Source organism: Struthio camelus, chromosome 14, assembly GCF_040807025.1.
Source record: "Struthio camelus isolate bStrCam1 chromosome 14, bStrCam1.hap1, whole genome shotgun sequence".
NCBI classification, from domain to species: domain Eukaryota; kingdom Metazoa; phylum Chordata; class Aves; order Struthioniformes; family Struthionidae; genus Struthio; species Struthio camelus.
Genome location: NC_090955.1, coordinates 22684868 through 22700525, shown reverse-complemented (window position 1 = coordinate 22700525; position 15658 = coordinate 22684868). Strand labels below are relative to the sequence as shown.

The following is a 15658-nucleotide window of genomic DNA, read 5'->3' as shown; positions in this document are numbered from 1 at the left end:
ACGCTGCGGCTTCCTCTAACGTCAAGGTGGAGCGTTACCAGGTCTTTTGGTAGAGATGGGTTTTAGGGGTGTTCCTTAGCCTGTTAAGGAAGAGAGAGAGAGAGGCTCTGGAGGAAAATCCCCTTCTGCGTCAGTCTCCAAGGAAACTCTTTGGGCTGCATGGCTCAGCTTTTGCTGCGCACCCGGAGTTAGGGCAGAGGCTCACGTCTTCCAGGCTTATGCCTGAAACGCAGGGAAGTCTGTCTATCTGCTGGGCTTGTTTCACTAGTGCAACTGGTCCTACGTTAGGCAAGCTGTAGGTTTTTCCTACCTCTAGATAAACGCTCTATCTCAAAGATATTCATGGTTGGATTGTTGTGCACTAGAAATGACGTCCTCGAGTGAGCTCGAAAGAAACTAGCCGTAGCCTCTCCACTGAGTCTGAAGGGAGAGAAGGCTTTTAATGCTCCAAAACCTCCCAGCTTCTTGGCAGCAAGCCTGGAAGCTGTGGTAGTAATGGTCAAGCTTGGACAACAGGTGCTTCCAGGTTTCCTGCCACCAGCCTGGTCACAGAGCCCTAACTGGAGAGGAACTACCTGGACTTGCCAGGCAGCCCAAGGAAGGCAGGTTGTCTCCATAAGCTGCCTAGTGGCAGGGCAGCCAGCTCAGGCTGCAGGAGAGGAGGAGAACAAGCAAATCACTACCCTGGAGGGCAGGAGCTCTGGGGAGTCCTGGGACAGCTCAGCAGTGCCATGGAGTACAGGGATCTGATGTGGGGACCTGCAGACAGTGGCTCAGACTGCTTTCTGGGAGGAGGGATGGAAACTGTAGGAATCTGGGCAGGTTTCCGATGGGAACGTCTGCAGCGCTCCAGTTTTCAAAATGCCGTGGGTTCTGACAAGGACTCTTCAAAAGGGGCATGTTTCCATGAAATGTTTGTGCTTCTTTTGATTGGTATTTTCCAAAGGGGAGAAAAAAAATGTTCTACTGGAAAACTTCAGCCAGCTGTGACCATTGCATTACAGACACCCTTTCCCTCCTCTGTCACCATCTTGGTGATCCTGTTCTGCACTGGCTGCTGTCAAGAAAGAGCGTGCAGAGAAAAGTTCCTCTGGGTTTTTCAACCACACCAGCGTGTTCTTGCTTCGAGGAGGGCCTTTCGTCTGAAAGGAGGGAGACTGGGTCAGTGAGGAGTATTAGTACAAGGTGGTGAGGGAGGGCGGTTATGGGCTGGCCAGCCTCACAGGCAGTTTCGCTGTTCACCTCTCATTCGGGTTGAAATAGGCAGAGCTTCCATGTCAGTTTTGACTGAAAAAAACAATTATTCTTGTCTCAGTTACAAAGAAGGGAAGGTCTGCATATCTCTGGCTTTGCCTGTACTTGCCACTAGCTGCAGCTGCATTGCTGCCTACCTTGAAGCAAGGACAAACCTGCATCCCGTGCCCAGAAGCTCAAAGGGAAAGAGCTGCCTGTAAAAGGGAAAAGCAGTGAGCTAGTGACCTTTGTTTGCATAACTCCTGCCCGCAGTTCCTTGCGTGACATTCGAGGAGAGATGGTAAGTGCTAGGGCATATGGCCGTGGGAGTGTTGGGCAAAGCAGGTGAACCTTCCTCTTGCTGGTGCAGTTCCAGGCTGAGCCATGGCCTGCCCTTTCTCTTTGTAGAAGTCCAAGTTGGCTTTCACGGTGGTGTCTCACCAGGAATCTTTGCCAGCAGCTCTCCAAGGATAAGAAATTTGCCTCCAGCTCTTCTCTGACCCGGTAGTGAGTTTGTTCATGGTTTGGCTACTGCAGGGGCAGTTTTGCTGCCTGCAGTAGTGATTGAGCCAGAGAAGGGGGGAGCATTTGGCTCTTCAGAATTGTGTGTGTATAACGTCACTGCCAGTGCCACGGGATGGGGTAAGAGGGACCCCCTCAGCGTGTGCTCTGAAGGGGATATCAAACGGGCATTGATAAGTCAGGGAATCGCCGGAGGCTGTAGAGCCATGGCTGAGGGTAAGTGGGGAGAGCCGTGGCTGGGAAGGAGGGGCTCTCTGCATCGCCTCCCCAGCCTCCCCTCCAGGCCTTGGTGCGGTTCTCCCACTGCCTCCCGGAGCACTCCCAGGCTGGTGGCAGTGGGGAAGTGGCAGCAGTGAGGTGGTGGGGCAGAGCCTGGGAGGGGACCCTGTCATCAAGCCTCTCACTGTGGCTCTGCTGGGCGCTGAGAGTCGCCAGCTGGTGGCCAGACACCCTGAACACCCTGGTGGTCTGATGGGGCCCCAGCTCCAGCCCCAGCCTCTTCCCTGCAGCCCCCACCCCGGGCACTACTTGGAGCTGCCCACAGCCAGGAAGAGCGGGGTTGGGAAGGACCAGCATTTTGTCCCACTCCTTACTGTTTTGTCTTCTGCACGCACACTATTTTTGTTACCTGAAGACGCCACAGACTCTTAGGGCTGAGTTGTTTCATGAAGCACCATGGTGTCATGCTCCGAGGAGGAATGTGAAGCCCCTGAGTGTCTCATCTTTGCTCTAGCAAATTTTCCAGTTTTGCAGCCAATACAGCGGAAAGGATATTTCTCCCTGGACTCGAGAGACTTTTTATCCAAAAGGTCCCACTAACTCCAAAGCCTCAAACCTCGAGGGTCAGAAGCATGAGATTAGCACAACCCCCCCACTGAGTTTCTTTTGAAATATGTATTTCAGGGAGCTGGAGAAGGGTAATTCTTTGTATTTTACATTCTGAGCCTTTTAAGCTTCTTTTACTTCCTTTTACTAGCTTATCCACTGCAGTCGCCCCCTTTTCATTTTCTTTGATTTGATTTCAATGTGAAAGTGGAGCTTTGTGGGCAGGTGGCTCAAGCTTTGCCCTAGAGCTGCAAGAACCGACAACCCTAGGCTGCGCTCGGCTAAAAAAGTCGGCCGCCTTAGCTCGGTGTCTGGCTGCTTTAGAGACAGATAGCAGGGCAGCGCACCTTAGTATTTATCCCGGGCTAAAAAAAAGCTAGCAGAATGGGGAAAAACATACAAAGTAGGCCGTGAAAACAGAGTTTATGAACAGCTGAGATCTGTTGCTGATTAATAGCAGGTCCCATCCCAGAAATCATGCCATTCAGCAAAAGTTAATCATCTTTGCTCATACATACAATGCACTTCAAGGGAGAATGAGTCACCCTCATTGAAACGTCTCACGTTACGAAATCCAGTGTGACTGATGTAATGGATCCAGCTAAGCTCTCCAGACCGGCCGGGAGCGCCAACAGCAAACCTCGGCCCGCGACTAAATTGACTTCACTGAGTTGTGGTTGTTTGCACCTGGATTTGGCCTTCAGTGACTAAAAGAAACGTGCCGCGAGTGGCTCCCGAAGAAATTGGGTGGGCTTGGGAAGGGGGTCGGGGCCGCGCAGTTGCTCGCGGCCCCGGCGCCGGTTGCTCTTACCGGCGCCCTGTTCAGCAGCAGGTTGCGCCGGGTCGGCCCCGCTGCTGCCCACAGCTCCGCGCAAATCCCCCGGGCCCGTTATTTTGAATGCGTGGTTTGCGCTTCCGCGGGGCGCCGCGCGCTCCGGGAAGGGGTTTCGGAGGCGGCGGGTGTCGTGCCACGGCAGACGTGCCGGGGCGGCTTGCGCGGCCTCCCAAGAAGCGGAAGCCCTCGGCGCGCCCGCGGTCCGGAGCCGACGGAGCGGCTCCTTACGGAGGCCCTAATCCGGCAAACGTTATGGCGCGCAGGTGATTTTCCTTGCCGAAGTAGATGTGTCAGAGTGCACGGGGCTATCGTTTCAATCATGTCACTCTACGTGCTTAAACACTCACAGGCCCAGGGATTTATTTTTCATTTCTTCATTCAAAGACGAATGTGGGTTGAATTCAGAGTTAAGATTATGCCTAGGTGTCAGCTGTTCCCTCTTAATTTAAATGTTATTACCTGCAAACGTTTTCTTTTAGCGCTGGGAGCCGTTTGCTTGGTGTGCTTTGTTTAAATGTCACCGTGTGAATTACTGAGAGCAATTTAAATATTTAAAGACACATATCCCGAGTCTAATTTTATTTTGAAGTGCTGAGCCAGACTTGCAGCTGATGCAACCGATAACAGCTCCGCCTGGCATCTATAGTTCCTGGCCCAGTTCTGTAAATCAGTAATTTGCATTTCCAACACCTTTCACCCAACAAGTCTGGGCTCTCAGATCATTTCGGTCAGATCTTCTTCTCTCCGCGAGGCCTCGCAGCCTCCCTAGGCTGAGTATGAGTCTAAAGAAACGCAGCTGACACGGCCTAGCCCCTGTAACGTCTTACTTTCTGTAAAACACATGGTAGAGGAGTAACGTGCCGGGTTAGGGTTGGGGCAGAAGTTTCCCATTGCTGCCAACTAACGGCGTTCTGCCTTTAAAGCTGCCGCGCTGCGAGGTGGCTACAGGGAGGGTAATCCCTCGCTGGAGCCCAAAGTAAGAGCCCCGTGCCCCGTTAGGAGCAGGTTTCACACATTGCTAGCCGGGAAAAAGCAGCAAGTCAAAAATCCCTGAGCTGAAGTCACCCCGGGAGCGTAGGGCTGTGGGGATCCACCTCTAGTTTTCGGTTTTACCCCTCTCGTGGGACGGAGGAGCGGACAGCCATCCCCGTTTTCAGAAGGACGTGGTGCGGCAGGACACCCAGCCGTGGGCGCAGGGAGGCCACGCAAAACTCACGACGTGAGGTCGTGAACCTGTGCAGTTATGGTCCAGCCACAAAAGGAGAAGGTGGTTGGCTTCCTTGGCTCTGCTGCTGGCCTCTCTTGAGCTGCTCGCGTCGAGGCCGGGCTCCTCTCCCGTTCTTTCCTCTGCCTTGTCCGGCCGTTTGGGGCACGGCCCCTTTGCCCCAGAGGGCCCCAGGTTATGCAGGAGCTCCAGCCCTGCCCGTACGGTCTAAGCACACGTGGGCCATGGAGCGGGAGCCTGGTAGGAGCACGTAGGGCAAACCCTAGAAGAGACAACGTCCAAGCACGTTAGAGCCCCCAGCAGAGAAAGTACAGGCGCGTTCCTGTTTCCCCTGCGGAGGGGATTCCTCTCCTGAAACCACCTTGTTATGTCTCACTACCTTTATGAATAGCTTTAAAAACGTATCGTCGTTGGTAGGCTGGCTGTGCTGTTAAAGGACTGTTCCTCTTCCTCCTCCTCCTCCTCCTACTCAGATGAAAAGCTACAGGTAGCTTCACTAGCTTCCCGGAGAAAAGCTCTGGCTGTGCGGAAGCTGTTACTGCCCCAGCTGCGGGAGCAGCCTACGCCGCCAGCCGAGCTCCCGCCGGGGCGGGTGGCGGTGCCCTTGCGGCCAGCCGCTTGCCGGAGCCGGCGCCGGCGCTAGCCAGCTGGGCTGCCTGCTCGCCACGCGCTGAGACATCCTCCGCTTTGATCGCACGCCTCACTGATTGACATGTTAGACGGGTCTCTAAGGCGAGGTACAAACTGCTGTTTAATCCTACTGCAGGCATCTCCGTGGAGAATTCAGTTAGCCTGATGCCCTCCCTGCCCCGTCCATCCAGAGATGAGTCTCTCTTCTTACGTAAAGCCAGTGACTCATTCTTCAGGATGTGTTCGCGTACCAGTTGTCTGGTCACCTCTTTCCCTGATTACTGTTTCCTCACTTTTCGAATCAGCAGTGAAGAAACGGTGACACACAGGCACAACGCACGTGCGCGTGATGAAATGGCACGAGCTGGTTGCAGGATCCTGCCTTTCCCTGTAGTTAGTGTGTCCCCATGACGTGTGTCCCCCCTCTCCCAGTAGCGTTCAGCATACTTAGTGCATGGGCAGCAGAGGGGAGAAACTCTGCGTTTCCTCTGGGACAGAGGGTCTGTGAAGCCGTGGCAGCTTGTCAGCTGGTCTGCAGGGCTGACCAAGCCACCTTTCAAAACTTGAAAGGTGCCACAGAGCACACCTAATTTTGTTATGTTTATGATACTAAAACCAAGACAAGGGGAAGCTGGAGGGTCACTGTGTAGGTTTCAGATGTGGAGGAGCAGCACATGTCTCAGAGCCCATCCTTTTCTCCCAGGTGCATCGCTTCGTCTAATAAAAGATTTGAACGCTCCCTATCTGCTAGGCTTTGCTCATATCCCTGGGCCATCCCACCTAGAGCAGCTCTAGGTGAAAACAGGGCTATCATCACAGCTGGGAGGGCTTCCCCCAAGTTCCCTTTGGCTCTGAACTCTGCTCCACCAAAGCTGGCCCCCTCCAAACCACGCTAGAGCAAAATCCAGGCCCTTGAGAACCCTTCAGGGATGCTGTCAGTGCACACAATAAAGCACGCAGTGTCTTGGGCAGGATCTAACAAGTGCCTTCGACAATAACCGCTTGTGTATTGTTCCCTTGCACCAATACCACCTAGTGTCTTGTCTGCTTTGTTTACTGTAGCTATGGACTGGCATGATATTCCAGCAAAGCTTCTAGGGCTCAGCTGTCATAAAATAGATAAATTGCTCAATGCCAGACTGCAGGACTTTGGAGGAAATATGGGGAAACTGTGGCATCTTCCCCCTGCAGCCTACAGCACAGCAAGGCAGAGAGAGTTACGCTGGCATAGAAGAAAGCTGGGTATGTGGCGAAGTGCGTGCTGGTGCCTAAAAGGACCACAGGACCAGCTGCCCGTCTCGATCAGGTGCTGGAGCTGGGCACACAAGAAGCAGAAGCTGGAGCCAGGGCATCTTTGCTGTGACTCAGCAGCAGGGCAGGCACAGCGAGATGGGTCCATAGCGCTCAGAGGACAGGGGCTGCTCCTTCAGGCCATCCTCACGCTTCCTTCCCTGTGCCAGGCAGTCCCGCTGTTGTGGTGGCCTGCCTTTTACCTCCTTGCCCTGTCCAGAGAGGCCGTTACGTGCTTGGCTTCCTGATAGGGGATGTTACCTCCATCTAGCTCTGGACTGCCAGTATGGCTAAAACCAGCTTAAGTAAGTTACTCTATGTGGATGTACCTGAGGGCAGGCCTGACTAGCAGTATGCATTGGAAAAGGGTACTGGAGAAGGATGTGAAGGCCCTGACCTGTAGCCAGTCTTGGCTACAGTGACTGTGAGATGGTGGTGTTCAGGATGCCACCTGATGAGAGGAGGGAACAAAGCAAAAAGCAGGATCACAGCCCTGGACTTCAGGGGAGCAGACTTGGGCCTTTTCAGGGATCTGCTTGGAAGAATCCCATGAGATACGTTCTAGAAAGAAGAGCAGTTCAAGAGAGCTGGTTGATTTTCAAGGATTGCCTCCTCCAAGCTCAAAACTGTCCATCTCCGTAAGCAGGAAGTGAAGCAAGGGCACGAGAAGGAGGTCTGCATGGGTGGACAAGTAGCTCCTGACAAGACTCAAACACAAAAAGGAAGCATACGAGAAGTGGAAGCAGGGTCAGGTTACTCGTGAGTACTATAGACACTGTCCAAGTATGCACAGATGGTGTTAGGAAAGCCAAAGCCCACCTGGTGTTGAATCTGGCAATGGACATGGCAGGTCAACAAGAAAGGCTTTTATAGGTATATCAGCAGCAAAAGGAAGCCTAGAAAAAGTGTGGACCCACTGCTGAAGGGGGCAGGCAGCCTGGTGGCAAAGAGCATGGAAAAGACCGAGGTACTCAGCGCCTTCTTTGCCTCGGTCTTTACTGGTAAGGCTTGCCTTCAGGAATCCCAGGCCCCTGGGACTCATGGGAAAGTCTGCAGCAGGGCAGACTTACCCTCGGTAGAGGAGGATCAGGTTAGGGAACGTGTAAACAAATTGGACATCCATAAGTCCATGGAAGCTGATCATTGTCACTGTGAGGCCACTCTATCTTGGACAGGTCACGGCAATCAGAGATGGAGGATCCTGAGGTCAGCCTCCCTTCAGTCCCTGGGGAGGTGGTGGAGCAAGTAATCCTAGAAACACAAGAAGGTGATTGGGAGTAGTCAGCCTGGATTTACAAAGGGAAAGTCATGCCTGACCACCTTTGGTAGCTTTCTATAATGAAACGACTAGCTTGGTGGGCAAGGGGAAAGCAGTGGATGTTGTCTACCTTGATTTTAGAAAGGCTTTTGACACTATCACCTGTAACATGCTCATTGACAAACTGATGAGGTACGGACTAAATAAGTACACAGTGAAGTGAACTGAAAACTGTCTGAACTACCGGGCTCAAAAAGTTGTGACCAGTGGCACAAAGGCCAGCTGGAGACTGTAAGCCATGTAAGGAGAGGCTGACAGAGCTGGGATTGGTTATCCTTGTAGAAGCAAAGGATCAAGGAAGGCCTTATCAATGTGTATAAATACCTGATGAGAGGCAGTAAAGAAGACAGAGCCAGCCTCTTTTCAGGGGTGCCCAGTGAAAGGGTAAGAGGCAACGGGCACAAATTGAAATACAGGAAATGCCATTTAAACATAGGAAAAGCTCTTTTTCACTGTGAGGGTGGTTGAGCACTGGAAGAGGTTGCCCAGAGAGATCGTGGAGTCTCCATGCTTAGAGATACCCCAACTGGACATGGTGTCTTGAGCAATCTGCTCTGGTTGACCCCACTTTGAGCCAGAGGGTTGGGCTAGATGATCTCCAGAGGTCCCTGCCAACCTGCATGATTCTGTGGTACAGATGGAAGAAGGGTTTGATTCTTCCTTTGCCACTGGATGCTGACATGGTTGTAGCATCCCCATAGAGAGGAAATCCTTGCTATGTAGCGGTGGAAACACTGGGGTGCCACACAGCCTCCCTTGTGAGGGAGGGCTGCTGCATGGAAAGGAGAGGGGAGATGTAGGTGTAGGACCTGCTAAGGAAATGGCAGTGCACCTGCCAAACCAGCACAAATTCCTGGTGATAAACTACTGCCACTGGTGTGAACTGGACTTGCACCCTGTGGGTGTTTCAGGTACTTGTTGCCAACGCTTGGGTCCAGGAAAGTGCTATGTGAAGGCAGTGAGTGGCTTTAGCCCTGTTCTAAGGATGGGGAAATGGGATGCACAAAGAGGGAAGGGCACTGCCCAGGATCACACAATTAGGACAGCGGTGAGTCAGGAAGAGAGTCCAGTTCTGCTGAGACCTGGTCCAGTTCCCTCTCCGCTGGGTCACATTGCCTGCAGGTCATATATGTGTATCCAAAAGATGCGAGTGTGCCTGAGAGTGCCAAACAGGCTGGACTAGTGGCTGGCAGGGACTGCTGAACCTGTTCAGAAAAAAAAAAAGGGGGGGGGATTTTGTTCAGTAAATTAAAAAGAAGAATGCAAGAAATAGGCTGTCACTGAGACATTTTGTCTTCAAAATAAGCAAAGTTTTGTTTCCTGGAAACTAAACTTTTGGGGAAAAACAGTAGGGTTCAGCTGGGCATTGGCATTAATAGCCCTGGGAGGAAGTCATGTTCCAGCGGTCTGAAAGGCAACCGGCCCCGCGCTCTCAACATGCTCCACGGAAACGGGTTCTCGGTTGTGTTCAGTTTTATTTTTATCGCAATGAGGAGTTGCAAAACTAGAGGACTTATTGCAAGAAACAAAATCAGGAACCAGAGCATCTTTGTGGACGCCTGGCAAAACTTCTCAATGAAAAAAAGGTACTGCCACAGCACAGGTGGCGAGTCTTCGAAGGAGGGCAGGAGGCTGTGTTGCCAGTGCTTGGGGCTGAACGTTGGCTTTGGCCTCTCCCTGGCAGTCAGCCCGAGTCGGAGCGCCAGGGCAGTCAGCAGAAGCCCCTGCCTTGGGCAGAAGCAGGGTCCCACCAGCTACAGGCTCCCATTGCATTTCTGCCTGTGCTGCGGAGCCGGGGGCCTTGGCTAGTTAACACCTGACGAGCTCCCCTTTGGGAGAGGTGGCAGTGCCTGATCTCAGAGGGAGACTGGGACCCCTGCCTCTAGGGAGATGGTGTCGTGATGAGGTAGGAACTGCACCTCCACTTTGTGATCCCTGCACCTCCACTTTGTGATCCCAATCTGGGCATGGTTCCCTCAGGACACCCAGCTGGAGGCAATGGCCAAAGTATGGGCTGGAATAAGGCAATGGGATTAGCAGGGGAAAATGTATGAGTTCTCTGCCATAAATAGCAGCAGCCACCAAAATACATCCAAGCCAGAAAGCCTAGCTGAATGAAAAACAGAGATTGGGGGTAGGGGGGGGGGGATGTGCATTGACTGGAACACCTATCATTTGCATTGTAATAAAACGATATGAACAATAATTGACTCTAAAGCCACACACGGTGAGAAGCTGCAGCCCAGTGAAACCTCCTTCCCCAGTATCTCTAGATCGGAGAAGAGTTTAATTGGTGCTGTGAACAGTTTGGGTTTTTGTTGATGGGTAGAGATGTGGTGCACTGTCATGTTGCTGTGTCAGAATCCGATCTTGTCATGGTGTAAATGCAAAATAACTCTGCTGAAGCCACTAGGACTACCCTGCGTGTGCCCCAGCAGACTTGAGCTGAGCTGTATCATCATTTCAGCAGTGGGGAGATGTCCTGACAGGGTCTGCATTTCAGAGAAGCAGGTCCAGTGTCTCAAATCCGGACATCTCACAGGACGAGGCTCAGGTGCTATGACTGCCCAGCTCTGCAGGGGGAGATAAGCCTAGCCCAGTATTTGGTTGCCCTGCTTGAACTCAGGGAAAAGGGTGAAAAGAAGGGAGACAGCAAACGCGGGTTAGTCAAAGCCTAGCCAAGTCGTCGTGTTTTCCCTTGGCTCTTCTCATCTCCTGCTCCTTCCTCAACCTTAGGGAGAGGCTTAGCGCCAGAGGGGTCTGCGAAGCACCTTCCCCAGGCAGTGGTTCTCTCCTCCTACTGTCTGCCTTCCCTAAAGCGGTCTCTCAAATCCCAGCTTTTCCTGTCTGGCTGCTCTTTGCTCCCCTGCAAGCCCGCATCCCGGCAGCAGCCTGGGCGAGGTGAGCGAGGGGGCACCAGGCGCTTCCCAGGGGCAGGAAACTCCCCGTTCCAGGAGGGAGCCGAGGGCCTTGCAGGCGGGGAGTGCGGCGGTCGCCCTCCCTGCCCGGCTCCTTGCTCATTTACAGAAGTTCCTGGTGGGTGGTGAAGCTGCTTTCGCAATTGTTTCCTGTGAAAAGCCTGCACCAGGAAGCTCACCACTTAGCCTCTTTGAAAAAGAAATATTTCCCTGCAGGAAATTGCTTCTTGAAAACAGCCCAGCCGCCTGGGAGAAGCTGATGAGGAACTGACGTGCGGCGGGGGGGCTGGCCAAGGATGCTGAAACTGCAGATCCAGCCTGGAGCGGGGAGGGCAACAGAGACACAAGCAGGTCAGAGCTGAGGCGCTCAGAAACACCAGCAGGTCCCGCATTCGCTTTCTTGGGGCATGCCCGCCTGTTTTCTGGGAGGAAGGGCTTTTTATGGCAGACAAAAGGAGGACTTAAGAGAGATGGGCTATGTAAGCACACATTAAACTGCAGGCTGTGCATCAGCCTCCAATCTGCCTTCCTCTCCAAGCTGAGACAGGCTTGAGAGCGTATGCTACTGGCTTTCCAAGTCCCATGAATATCCTGTCCTGCTCCATCATTGCAGTGACAGAGTCTCAAGTGTTTAATGCCGTAGGGCCCATCAGAGCTGCTTTCTGCTCTGATCCTGCACACGGGAAGATTTCCTCCGGGTGACTGGATCGATGGCACATGGTTTTATGTGTCTGCTCATTTTAACCCTGTTGGTAAAGAGGTACATGTCCTTCAGTTCATACCCTGGAAGGAGCCTGGAGCCCAGGGAGCCTACTAATGGCTCAGAGTGGGAGAAGCGGGGAAACAGTTGTCGTTCATTGATATTTCCCTTGTTTAATCCGATCAGAGGCTGCTCTCACTTGCTGGTGGATGCCACTGGGGGCTCTTGGCCCCTTTTTCTGTACAAGCACCCTTTCTCTCCTGTGTTTCATAGAAAGCATGGGGACTTCCTGAGTTCCCCTTCGAGCAGCTCTCCCGGTCAAAGCATTGCGATAGAGCTGGGCCAGTACTTGCCATGTAGAATAGCAAATTGGATTCACCCTGCAAATTGGATTGTTTTGCACACAGGCAGAAGCACGCCCTTTTCTGTAAAACTGAAGAAGTCTCCTCAAAGCCTGAAGACAGAGCTAGACTCGGGGTTGCTCAGTGAGCGGATGAGAGGCAAACTGAAATACAGGAAATTCCGTTTAAAGATAAGGAAAAAAAAAACCTTTTTCACTGTGAGGTTGGTCCAACACTGGAACAGGTTGCCTAAAGATGTTGTGGAGTTCCCATGCTTGGAGATATTCCAACCTGACTGACCACAGCAACCTGCTCTAGCTGACCCTGCTTTGAGGCAGGGAGTGGGACTAGACAATCCCGAGGTCCCTTCCGACCTCAACTATTCTGTGATTCTGTAACCGCTAAGAGATGGTCACAGAAAAACAAAAATGGGGCTCTTAGAGCCCTGGGTTTTGCTGCAGAGATATTTGAAGCAAAGGTCATGTCGCTGGCCATGTCCCCCAAGACCTGCAGCACTCTCCACACAGCTTTGCTGCTCTGTGGTTGCCACAGAGCTGCTAGATCTGCCTGGAGCCACACATGGTGGAAAGATGAGAGCTAGCCCAAGGGAAAGGCTGTTACATCGGGACGCAAAGACGGGAGAACTGCCCTGAGCTGTGCAGTCTGGGCCTTCAGAGCGCTGGAATCTGGGCATATATTTTCATCGCAGGTATCGTGGGGTTTCCTAACCTCTGAATGTGCTTTCCAGGTCTGATTAGGGATGAAAATGATGACAAGAAAAGAGGTTTGGTGGACAGGAATTGAGGTCCTTGGAGGTAGAGTATACTCTAGAAGGTGCTTGCCTGCGCTCAGCATCCTTTCAGGATGGAGCCCCCCCCCCAGAAGACTTTGCTTGTAGTGAGGCTGTGTAGGAAGGGGGAACCTGGGCAGATAGGCAAGTTAGATACCTGCACTGTCAGAGCTGTTGCAGTGTGAAGATAGCTTGTTGCCAAAAGGCGAGCACGGTGCTTTAGATCCTCCCTCTGTGCGTTTGTGGGTGAAGTGCTTCACCAGGCCAAAGTCATCTGACATTTTTCTTGGGGGCAGGTGAAGCTAATGAATCAAGATTAGGCAGTGCGGAGGCTGGGAAGCTAGATTTCTGCTGAATATATATGAAGACAAATGTAAATTCTAAACTTTCTAGGGAGTATTTTTACCCTGGCTCAATGTTAATGTTGATAAAAATAGTCACAAATTAGTGCAGGAGTAGAAAGCAAATTTGAGTCTTTTTTTTTCCCTACTGTTAAAACCAAGCATCTATTTCTCTACCAGGAGTTAACCTCTTGTGTGCATTAATGAAACATAGGGTAAACCATCAGCAAGTGCCCTTCCGTGACAGAATAATTCCTACCTCAATTAAACAATTAGGAAGGAAAGCTGGAGTTAAATGGAAAGCCCTTAAAAAAAAAAAAAGTGATTCAGTCTGAAAAATTCAGCACTGCAAGGAGGATGTTAACATCAAATCAGCCCACCTGCCTGGTTTCCAAATACCCGAATGCTTGCAGAGGTGACTGAGAGACACTGTCTACTCCACGGATGGGAAAAGTGGTATAGAGACTTTCACTCGGTGTCACAGAGCAAACCAGAAGTCAGTCTGAGAGGCCAGGTTATTCGAGTGAATTCCCAGTGAAATACCGCTCTTGCAAAGGATTGCTTCGAGCTGCCAGTCCATCGTTAAGCTGTCAGAAAGGAACATCCTCTGCAGGTACAGCCTGATGGCTATTTGACCACGGGCACCTGGGACAGGTCAAGACTGACTAGAAGGAGCTTAGTAGCTCTGGGGACCAATATCTGGGCCATGAATCATACCTGATCCATGGTATTAGATGTTGCAAACAGCTGACTGAGCAATGAGAAGATAAATCCGAGGAAGGTTTAGCTGCTGCAGCCTACAGTTGTTGGGGAAGAGCTGTTCTGACAGCTGACAGTGGAAGGAGAAGCCTTTTGGAGGGGGCAATATTGCTGAGAAAGTGCGTGTTAAAAGCAAAGACAGGCTTTTCAGACATTCATTTTTGAGAAAAAAAAATGTTCTTAACTGCTCACCATCTCTAATCGCAAATAGCTTTGCTCTGCTCTTCAAATCCTCGGGAACCGTAGCCCTCACCTAAGCTGTAATCAGTCCTGTGAGTCTCCTGGTGGTACTTCGGGGTGCTGGGCTCTCTGTTGCTTGCTATTGTTCTCCTTTGTTATTTTTCCCTGGCAGGCACCTCTGTGGCACCTGCTTCCCTTTTATTCAGACTTCAAGGGTGCCCTCTGTTCAAATTTGTGACTGTCATGTCCTTGGGAGCAGTGCCCACCGCAGGGGCGAAGTCAGGAACCGGAAGGTGTTTCAGGTAAGCATCTGCTAAGCGTGCTGTTAGCTCTTCTCCTGCCATAACTCCTGGTTATGGTCTTTGGTTCTAAAACATGAGACAAAGACCGGGATGGAAGAGACATCAAAGCATAAACAGAAGGGAAAAGTATAGATTGATGCTTTTACTGGGTAACTCACCAAATACACTGAGGTCCTCCAGGCAGATGAAATCAGAGGAGGGAAGGATAATGAGAGGAAAAATGGAAAACTAGAGATGAGGGTTATTGCATCCTCCGGAATCAGTGTAGCCATTAGACCTTGCCACCAGCACGCTCAGCCCTGCACGTGGGCCTTCCAGATCGGGTGAGAGGTTTTGAAGGGAGCCAGAGGCTCAGCTGTCTTTCCAGCCTGTGGGGTCAACAGTCGGAGACTGTGGAAGGTGAGAGGCAGCCGAGGAGGAAACGCAGTAGCCAGCGATAGTGTCTGGTTCAGCATCTCAAGAGAGGAGGGAATGGATGAGGACACTAGAGATCTGAAACCAGGCCAGCCTGGGACACCCTAGTGATGCTTGGGCAGGTGACAAGACACGATTGTCTCCAAGGGAGCAAAACCATGGAGCAACCTGGGACTGGTCAGGGGAGAATGGGGAGAATATATGTAGCACTAGGACGAGGAGGGTGATTTGCGACCCAGGAGAGCAAGACGTGGCTGTGGGCATGGGAGCTGCCAGTCACAGTGCTGGGCATCAAGTAAAAAAGATGCTGGAGGGGAGTGTTTCTGCAGCAGGACAGCAAGCGGAAAGACGCATCTAGACCTGTGTATTAGAAACCCAAGGCCAATTGTGGCAGTCCAGTATGGAGAAGATAGTGATGCGCTTGTAGGGCAGTGATTGCTTTGTGCTGCCCCTTCTCCTGGAGTGCTTGGGAGTCCAATTTGGAGTTGAGCTGAAAACTGCTCATTTGTGGACACGGGCCGGTCTTCTGGCTGTCAGCAAAGCCACACGTGCGATGAGGCAAACAGCCTCTGAGCACGTGAACCGCTGCCAGCCCAGCCGTTCCGGAGGAGACGCGGGCCCACGGTGTGGTGGCGGGGCTGCCCCTGGCCGCAGCCTTCGGGCCTGTGACCTGCCACGTCTCACGCTCTCCTGCTCTCTGCAGCTGAGCGCGGAGGGGAGACGGGACAGGGCGCGGGCCGGGGCCGGGGCCGTGCGGCTGCCGGGGGGAGCGGCGGCCCCTCGGCGCTGCCGTGCGCTTCGGAGCGGCCGACTGCAGGGGGCAGCAGGCCGCCGGGCTGCGTGTGCGGGGCCGGGGCCGGGGCCGGGCGCTGCCTCCCCGCCCGGGCGCCGCTGCGCTCCCCGCGCCGGCCCGGCGCTACTGCGAGCAGCTGGGGCCGGCGGGTTTCGCCGAGCCGGGAGGAGTGAGGGGCTCCCTCCGCCCGCCCTGCCAGTCCCCTTGGGCTCCTGGAGGCCTCAGCGGCGTCGGGCTGCGGC

General features: G+C 52.7%; 1 protein-coding gene across 9 annotated transcripts in view; it reads left to right on the top strand.

Moving 5' to 3' along the window:
* Window positions 1-15343, top strand: part of POC1A (POC1 centriolar protein A) — a 179363-nt gene extending 164020 nt beyond the window's left edge. For all 9 annotated transcript variants that reach the window (XR_011144061.1, XR_011144062.1, XR_011144067.1 and 6 more), the window contains 2 exons: window positions 11013-11147; window positions 14080-15343. The gene's annotated coding sequence lies outside the window, so the exon portion shown is untranslated. The remainder of the gene's footprint in view (window positions 1-11012; window positions 11148-14079) is intronic.
* Window positions 15344-15658: the final 315 nt, after the last annotated feature.